General features: G+C 47.9%; 1 long non-coding RNA gene across 7 annotated transcripts in view; it reads left to right on the top strand.

Moving 5' to 3' along the window:
- The first annotated feature begins 5,659 nt into the window (after nucleotides 1–5,659).
- Nucleotides 5,660–9,890, top strand: part of LOC104868967 — a 7,794-nt gene continuing 3,563 nt past the window's right edge. The window contains exons 1-3 of one of the 7 annotated variants that reach the window (XR_004517973.1): nucleotides 5,660–6,284; nucleotides 7,583–7,766; nucleotides 8,508–9,842. This is a non-coding gene — a long non-coding RNA (uncharacterized LOC104868967). Of the gene's footprint in view, nucleotides 6,285–7,582; nucleotides 7,767–8,504; nucleotides 9,843–9,890 lie in introns of those variants that run through there. The other 6 variants (XR_004517975.1, XR_004517971.1, XR_004517977.1 and 3 more) reach the window with 6 other exon arrangements.

The raw sequence follows: 9,890 nt of genomic DNA on the forward strand, positions 1-9,890 counted from the left end.
CCCTCACTGGTGGGGAGAGTGGAGTCAAGCTCCAGCACAGGGGTGTCGTGGGCCAGGGTGGGGCTTTTCCGCTGTTGCGTGTTCCTGGAGAGCACTCACATTGTCCGTCCATCTCCTGCAATGACACAGCAAGCCCGGCCCCCACGCCGACAGGGTAACCAGTCTCTCCCATTTCCCCATCTTTGGGGACCTCCACAATAATTGTGAGTGCACAGTTTGTAGCACTGGCACTGGCTCTAATGCAGAAAGTGGTTGGTTCCTTTTATCACTCCTTGCAGCCTGGCCTCTGTTGTTCGTTGGGCCTGGGGCCAGGCCATTCTGTTTCCCATCAGTGGAGCCCTGTCTGTATATTCTGAGTGACACCGATTAGTCCAATGATTTCCCTTTTCACATCTAGGGCAAAAGGCTCAGCACTTTTCCTTCTGGGGGAGGAACAGCTGCACCTTGCTTTGTCTGGCTTTGGGTTCGCTGTTTAAAAACATGTCCTGTCTTACTACAAGTAAAATGTTGTATTTTTGTGACCACTAGGGCAAGGGGAGGAGGAAGAGAAGGGGACCAGGGATCTTCACTCTCATTTTTATCTTCGCTCAAGAGTGTATTAGATGTAGGATGTTTTCCTGCAGTTAAAGGACAGAGAACTGCACAGACCAAGCTCCATGTGGAAAAAATTTCAGGTATTATAACAGAGCCTGGGCCATCAGCACATTCCGAACCTTCTCCCACTCAATCCCAACTCTCTACATTAAATGTGCCCGTCTGAGGAAACCAGGGTGTATCCGACAACATCTTCTAACATAAGAGAAGCACTGGGTACTAACTTGAGCACCAGATCAGTGCCACATAATTTCCAATAAATGGATATAACGCTGTACTTCAACTGATGAATTCTGCCCCACAATTCTGGTTGAGAAAAAACTTACTCTTCCTGGAACTCCTCATCGGTTACCCTTCTACCTTCCACTTGGGTGAACCTTCCCTGGTCAGGTCCCTATTCAGGTGCCATTTGTAGGAGCCAATCTATGAGTTTATCCAACTGGGGTCAAACGAGATTAAAGACACAGACACAGAGATAATTTATAATGGGGGGGGCTCTTGCCTCTAGTGAACAAGGAACCCTGAGCGTTTGACTTGCTTTGCTTCTATTCACTTAGACATGGGAATGAACGATGATTCATCTGTCCCTTGTTGTCCATAGCACATGCCCAGGTACACATCTAGATCTCACCTGTGTGGACTCTTCTCTGGAACTTGCAATGTGCTAGCACACTGCACACTGCCAAAGGAGGCACAGCTTGCTGTTTTACTCCTTTGTGCTCACAGAAAAGGTCAGTTAGGACTCCATCCTCATTGCCTGATCTCCTGCACATTCAGTTATTAACACATCAATGTATGAATCCATGAACCGATCATCTTCCACACATGAGTCTTTTGGGGGAACATTCCAGATCGAAACCATAACATTTGGCTTGGTACCTTTACAAAAAATATCAACTGACCATCTATGTGTGGGTCTATTTCTGGACTCTATTCTTTTCCGTTTAGCTATTTGACTATCTTTGTACCAATACTGCAGGACCTTGATTTATATAGGAAGGGAGGAAGGAAGGAAGGAACAAGAGGAAAAATTATGAGAAAGCACTCCACTTGGCTTTCAGTAGTCCTGTAATATTTGCCTTTTCTTTTTTTCTTTTTCTGTACCAGGGATTGAACTCAGGACCTTGTGCTTGTGAGGCAGGCACAGTGCCTCTGAGCTAAATCCCTGGCCCTGCCTTTTTTTTTTTTTTTTTTTTTTTTTGTACTGGGGATTGAACTCAGGACCTTGTGCTTGTGAGGCAGGCACAGTGCCTCTGAGCTAAATCCCTGGCCCTGCCTTTTTTTTTTTTTTTTTTTTGTACTGGGGATTGAACTCAGGTCCTTGCGCTTGCAAACCTTTTTTTGTTTTTTAAGACAGAATCTCACTATGTAGTTCAGGGTGGCTTTGAACTCTCTGTTATACCAAGCGAGTGAGGAAACACCAAGTACCGGGACACATAAAAACTGAAAGAAGTTTATTACACATGTGCGGACTCCATTCTCTAAGAGAAGTGAAGCCCAGTTACAAGATTGTGCATAGGTTTTATAGGGTTTTTCAAACAAAGAAGTACAGACCCAGGTCAGGGCATTCACACAACTACTTGGGGGGTAAGATTCCAAACACTGTTTATATTTTGTGGTCACCTTTTGTCATACCATTTGTTCCTGGCTGTGCTGTTAACCAAGTTAGCAGTTAGCATATGCAAGTTTGTTTGTAGTTTGAGCAGATCTTCCTTGAGGTTTGATAAGGAAAAGGGGGAAGTGACAGTCTCTGGTCTATTAGCAGGGCAGCATGGAGTCACTTTAGCTTAGTCAGGTCTCACACTAACTATGTAGCCCAGGCTGGCCTTGAAAGCATGGTGATCCTCCTGCCTCAGCCTCTTAAGTGCTGGGATTATAGGCATGCATGACCATGCCCAGCAATTTGCCATTTTTGTTGTATGAGGCACTCAGAACTGCAGAGTAACAGTAAGATAGCAGGAAAAGGAAGAAGAGAGGGAGAGGAAAGTGCAACTGCACTAGTCTAAGAAGCCCCAGGGTGTATGCTCATCCTGTTCTTCGATACTCACTTTGGTGCTCTGCCCCTGAGCAATATGGCATGGCCAAGACCCTAGACAGCCCATGCTGTTAGGGGCCACAAAGAGGAAACAGCCCCACAACAGTTTCTCTTTCCTTTGGGGAGGGTGTGTTCACCCAGGTTTCCATCTTCACTCTCAGAAAAGTATTCCCCCATCATGACTAGAAGCTGCTAGATCTTGTACAGAGGTCTCAGAAAACAGACCAATGACCTAAGGTAATGAAGGGCTGCGGCCATTAGGACAGAGATGTGATCAACTCAGACTGAGGTCTGAGTGGTTTTGATGCCAGTGGGAATGACCCAAGGGCAACACGCCAGAGCCACTGAGCTTCCTTTGTGGGAAGGTGGGAGAATGGAAGAGGCCATGCAAAGGCAATCAAAATCTTTTTTGTTAAGCAGTGATAAATTAACTTGAATTACTATCTTCTTATATGATCACGAAACACCTGCTATTTGAAAATGACAGCATTAGTAGTCAGAGCTTTTATGTTTCCCATTACTTTTTTCCTCCCCATCCCTTCAGGACTTTCTCAGCCCAGTCTTCCAGCTGGTTCTGGTACAGGAGCTGTTTTGTTTGGGTTCCTATGAAAGCAGAGCCTGAGATCTCAGTGTCTGTCAGGAGGCAATGTGAGCCGGGCAGGGGAAAGTCAGAGAAGTCTGATGAGCTGCCTTTGCTGTGGACAAGTGGAGGCCAGCAGTGGTCCCACCGAAGGCATTGACAGCTGGTGCATATATCTACCAACTTCCAAGGCTATTGGTTAAGCACTGTTAAATCAAACTACATCTGGCTGGAGTAGTTATGTAAGAGTAAACCATGAAAGAGCTAACGATAGAGGCATCTGCCTTTGTGATCGGTAGCTGGGTCTCAGCCGATCACAGCAGCAAGTTCCAGCTAGTTGCAGGGGGTCAACACTTCTACTCACCTTCAAATAAAGCAAGTGCCTCACTAGAGACAATCCCACAGCCTTTGTCTCTAACTTCCGCTTCCTGTTTGGTGCTTCCTTTTCCCTAGCTAGAACTATGCACGCGTGGTGGGGTGTAGCACTCTGAACTGCTACCAGATCCTAGACTCGCGAATAAAAGACAAAGATATGAAAAACTCTATGTGCTGTAATTCTGTCTTTTAACATGTTTGTGTCCAAGGCTGTCATTTCTCTCCTATCTCCCCTGTTCCCCTGCACCCTCCTAAGGTGAACAAAAAGAAATTACAGCTGGCACTTGGGTGGGTGCACAGGTGTCACGTATGGGTCTGCACATCACCACTGTGCTGAATCAAGTGGCCAAGGGGACATGGCCTAGGGCCCTGCAGGTGTTTGCCCAGGTCCTAGCCCTTGAGCTGAGAGCTTACAAGGCTGTCCCACATGCAGGAGCCTCTTGTTGGCTCAGCTGTGGGAGCCCTTTCCAGGGTGGGGCAGTGAGAGTCCAGCCAGGGATCTCGCCTGTTATTTCCTTGGCAAAGCATCCTGTAATGCCTGGAGCCAGGTCCATGTGGTGCGTTGCAGCAGCCCCTCTTCTCTTTCTAAGTAGTGACTGGATAGGAAATGGTTTGCCTGGAGACATGGTGAAGAGAAAAGGGCACAAAACAAAACTCCTTCCTACCCCGAAAGCCCTCCTAGGCTCCTCTCTCTGTTCCCAAGGACAAACCCAGGCGGGTGTGCGGACTCCTCGCCTTTAGCCTTTGTCTGGTGAGTCCTCTTCTCTGCTCTCCCTGCTGCTGCAGCACCGCCCGACACACAGCCACCTCGAATCTTACCTGCTGGCTTGTTCCTGGTTTGCAGCAAACCTGCCCATGGGGAGCCCCCCAGGATGACTGAGCAGAAACAAGTGGTGGGCAGCCTCTAGGTGGGCCCGTGTCTACACTGGGCACTCAGCTTCTTAGATCCATGGCCACTTGGAGCCACATCCTCCCTCAGCAGGCTTTTAAAGAGGGCGTATCAGTGCTTCAGCCCAACAGAGTATTTGCACCCCAGAAATTTCAAGAGATTAACTGTACTCACTGCCCCAAAACAACCCCCAAAACTCCCACTGAAAGAAATAACACAGAGAATAGTGCAAGGGATATATTATTTACCCTTGTCTCAAGCCAAGCCATCAGACCCTTATATTGGTTTGTATCGCCTTCTCTCTCTCCGGAGTTATTTCACATAAATACTTGGGCATAATTCCACTGGATGCTACTACAGGAAATTGACAGAAATAGTATTAAGTCTCCCTCTTTTGGATTTATTGTTAGGATCTTGCTGAGGACGCCGCTCACTATACTACAGATTTACTTGTTGGAAGGAATCCACCAGAGTGTTTCCTCAGCAAGTTTGCTAGGAAGGTCATCACTACTCATGACAATGAATTTGCTGTACACGTTGTTTTAATTTAAGGACATCACAAACTATACAGAATTTGAGTTTTCTTCTTTGCAATAGTTGCTAGGAAGCAAGCAAACTTGAGTAGCACGTCAAGTAACTATTTGGCACTTTTCTAAATGGAACTTGTGAACAGACTTTGTCTATGATTTCATCTTTTCTCTCTTTTTTTTATCTTTCCATTGATATTTCCTTTACTTAGTTTTTATCATGTATGCAATAGCGGAATCCACGTCAAGTCCTCTGAAAACCGAGATGGGATTGGATAGCAAGGAACAAGAAAAGTGAAAGCAGGTATGAAGGTGAGGGAGAGTTCGGCTGACTCAGGGCTTGGGGATGCCAGGTGTGAAAGAGGGTGGTGAGGTCCTGGACGCAGAAGAGCTTCACGGAGTGGGGGTGTGTGGTGGGAGAGGTGCCAAGGACAGCTTCAGCGGCCGCAGAGGTGAGACAGCAAGGCTGGAGGAAGGCTTGCGAGAGGCCGAGCCACGGCGCAGCAGAACACAGGTTCCTCCTTTCCGAAGCGTCACATCTCCGTCCACCCCTTTCAGCCTAAAATCAGCTACCGGAACCCCACCGCCGGAAGACTTATTGAGGGACAGCTGACCCGGCGTGGCACCCTCCCACGATTACCCTCCTCACTGTAAGGCTGCCCTGGCGACACACTTCTCTGTTTCCACACGAAGCTCACTCCCACCTTCCCAGCAGCCTCCATGGCCGTCAGGCTGGCCTGCATCCCTGCCGGGAGGAGCCTTCCACACCGGCAGAGCCGGAGTTTCCAAGGACGCTGGGAGGGGTCAGAGGGAGAGGACGGGGCAAAGCGACGCCAGGATCCACGGCGCCGCCCGGCAGGGAGGTGGACTCACCGCGCCAGGGGCAATGATTCCACACCGCGGTAAAAGGAGCGGAGGCCGCAGCTACCTCGGAGCAGGAGCTTCGGTAAGCGGGCTCGAAGCGTCTGTCTCGCCAGGCGTCCCGGAAGAGGCTCACACACCCTCCTGAGACAGAATCGGCCCGCAAAGCACAGCTGCTCAGGGTCCCTCCCGAAGAATCCTGAGGTGCGAGCACACTTGTGGGAAGCTGCCGAGGCAGGGGCGGTCTCTCAGGGAAACGTGAGAAGGGGCTCAGCGGATGACGGCGGGCTGAGCCCTACGCAGCACGGCCGAGGACAGGATGAGTTCTGGTCCCCACAGTCACGCGTTCAGATGATGACACGCTGAAGTCACTCGGCAAGGACCAGGAAGCTGGTTAGTGACAGAGACAGGACCCACCCGCAGGTCTGACTCTTACATTCTGGGCTCTATCACAGAACTTTTTTCTAAGAGCGAAAGTGAGGAAGGAGGGAGAGGGAGAGAGAGGAAGGGTAGAACCCTTAAGCAAATATGCTTTTTGCTTCAATACAGTTCTTCCTGTCGTGAGCCTCAGGCCTCCCTTTTGAGAACAATCTCTAGGGTTTATCTGCTCAGGGCCGCCTTCCCCCCCCACCCGCCCCAACAGGCTGTGTTTAGCTTCTCGCTCCCACTTTTCTCTAACTGGCTTTCCCGGCCCCTCCCCGCCCAGGACATGAAAAACATCCTGCAGTCTCTTTGAACCTGTTCCATAACCCAGGAGAGTTCTGTGGCTTGGCCTGGGAACAATCACTCTAAAAAGGCGTCACTGCAAAGTATCGCTCAAGACTCCATGAAATATGAGCAGCTCCCTAGAACAGACGGACCAAAGGGTGGGGTTGTATTTGTGTTATTTTTATGCCCTTAACTTCTCTATATGGCTAATGCTATGGAAATTACTCAGGGAGCCCAGAAAACTAGCGGTCCTGGTCTGTGTCATTTTGAGCAGTGACAAGATCTCGGTTGTTTTCACCTCAGTGCTAAAACATGGTAATGAAACAAGATGAAGTTGAAGGTCCTTGTCCAGCACTAACAGTCTCTCTATGGTACATACCAGGACGACCGGCACTGCTTTTTACTCACTAGTAGGGTTGGTTCCCAGTCTCTGGGACAACGGAAACATGGGGAAATAACACGAAGAATAGTACGACCCAGGAAGGCAGCCACGCAATCAGCAAAATCAAGACTATGGGAGATTCCAAAGCCTGATTGTCAACATAAAATTTTTAAAATTTTAGAAAATAAAAGGGAAATTATAGAATGAAAGAGACATCAACAAATTAGAGCATATGATACTTATTTGTACACCAGTTCAAACTATTGTAATATTTAAAACAACATTCCTGAGACACGTGGGAACGTGTGAACACTATTTGCCAATATTAAGAAATTATTATTAACTGATTTTCAGATGTGATGCTGACATTGTCTTTCTGAAAATACAAGAGTCCTTCAGGGAACCAGGAAGTAGATTTTTGGAGATGGGGGAGTGGGGTAGAGAGGAGCGGAGAGGGGCTGATGGGATCGAGATTGATTAAGATACGTACCGACCTCCTAAAACCGACCCCAGCATTATATAATAATAAAATACAGCGCAGTTCAATAAATAAAAGTGGGGTCCTTATATCTCAGAGATGACAGATGGAAACCTCTAACTTAAGATATGTTCGGGCTTTGCTTCAACACAGTCTGGTGAGAAGTACTTGGGATGTGGCAGACACGGGCGAGGCAACCGACTGCAGCGGTACAGGCGACCGTTCACCTGGGGAGGCAGCCTGGGCCCCTCACCTACCGTCTGATCTTCCGGACATTCAAAACTCTCCAGTATGAAGCGAAACAAACAACAACAAGCAAATCAAAAGCCCTGTGTAGGTAACAAAATGGATGTTTTTTTTTTGTTGTTTTTTTGTTTTTTTGGTACTGGGGATCGAACTTGGATCTGGTATTTTGACTGAAAAAAAAAAGAATAATAGGTAACCTCATTTATTCATTCAGTGAATGAATTTTTAGCTACCACTACTCTTTGCTAGACTATGTAAAAACAGCAGTGAACAAAACAGAAAGACAAATTTCTCTTCTCACTGGATCTTATATACAAATAGGGGAAAAAGGCAATCACAAATAAAATGCTTACAGCTGTAATGATAAATGATAAATCCAGTCTGAGGCTAAAGAGTGGGGAGTAACAGCACTTTTGAAAGACTTCATTGAGAAAGTGACACAGCATTTGCACAGATACTTGAAGGGGATTAGAAGAGTTACACAGATATCTATAAGAAGAGCATTCCAGGCAGATGGTAGAGCCAGTGCAAAGGCCCTGAGGTAGAAGTGTGCCTGGAATACTACATGAAGAGCAAGAACTGTGTGGCTACAGGAGAGTGAGCAGAGCTAAGGGAGATAAGGCTTTATCTTAGGTAAGGGTTTTAAAAGCAGCAGAAAGGAGTTTCACTTTTACTTGAATTCAAGTGGAAAATTATTAGAGGTTGGTTTGTTTTTAAGCACCTTTAAAAATATATATTAGCTTCCCGGGGATGCTGTACAAATTATCACAAACTGTGTAATTTAAAACAATAGAAATTCATTCATGGTGGGGTCAATTCTTTCTGGAAGCAGAGTTCTGAGAAGCTATAAGATTTTGAGGAAGAGAGATAATGAAGCAACAGCTAAGACCAAGCAACGATCGGGAAGACAGGAGAAGAGAAAGTTGAACGTGCATCTCAGGAAACGAGAGCCTGCTTCAACTGCATCTAAGAAATGTGGGGAACAGGTGAGAGGAGAGTACTGAGACTTTGACCATCTGATGCAGCAGCGTGGATGTCTCTGCTGACCCTGGTGAGAGCGATCACAGCCGAGCGACTGCAACAAGAGCAAGCGAGCTCGAGACCGTGGGAGAAGCATGGGAGACCTGGAGAAAAGCTCTGTTTTGAAAACGTCGTGGTAAAAAGCAGCCACTAATGCAGCAGGAGGGAAGAGAAACAAGGATTGCTTCTGACTGTTCACGAGGGGAACAGTGGTCAGTTTCTACAGTGGCGGGAACAATGCACTAGGAAGAGACGCATCCGTGACGCCAGGGGAAGAGGACGGGTCGCCAGCTCCCTCTCGGGATGCGGACAGGACTTGGGGCGCAGGACGGCGGCTGCCCTCACTTCTAAGAGCGGGCGGGGTCGATTTGCGGCCAGGGAGACGCGCTGTGCACGCTTGCGCACTTCTGAATGCTTCGTGGGGAAGGAGGAAGCTCGGAGTGGAAGTCGGAAAGGGGCACTGGAATTGTAAGGGAAGGAGGGGAAGGATGAAGCATCGCCCAGGAACCCCGGAGAGGGCGTGGACTGGGACGCAGGGCCAGGGCCTCCTGGGGGTGGCTGTGAATTTGTAGGACACGGGGCAGCGCGGCTGTGGGCTCTTCTCCCGCTAGGCTCTGAGGTGTGGGTGTCGACCGACGGCAGCGGACTTTGGCAAAGCTTTGGATACTGTCAAACCGAGAAAGGACAAGGTGCGTAATGCGGAGGCAACGCCCGTGAGGGAGGAAGTGTGACTCGGTTGTGGACTTTGAATATTAAAGATCCAAGTGAGACCGCGAGCGTGTCAAGGGACGGAAAACTGCTGATGGAACCAGTGGGTTCGGCTCCACGCGGAACAGAACTGCTGGCCTTGGGGCGTCAGCAGGAGGAACGGAGACCGACAAGATGGAGACGCTGAGCGGGGTGTGCTGTTGAGCCAGGGCTGCCGTTCAGCAGCACGGCGTCTGCTTAGCTGGCCAGTGTGAGGTCCTGAGTTTGATCCTCTGCACAAATAAATAAATACATACATAATTTTTTAAAATCTAAAAGTTCAAGAAACACAGTGTGTAAAATATGTTACGTCCCAAATGAGAGAGGGCTTTTCTGAATCTAACACAGAACCCCTAAAAGTTTTATAAATATAACACAAAAATAAAATTTCGGCTTAGTAAACCCATAGTTTAAAAAAAAAAAGATAAACAATAAGCTTCGATAATAT

Source organism: Fukomys damarensis, unplaced genomic scaffold (assembly GCF_012274545.1).
Source record: "Fukomys damarensis isolate Sample0158 unplaced genomic scaffold, DMR_v1.0_HiC HiC_scaffold_19, whole genome shotgun sequence".
NCBI lineage: Eukaryota > Metazoa > Chordata > Mammalia > Rodentia > Bathyergidae > Fukomys > Fukomys damarensis.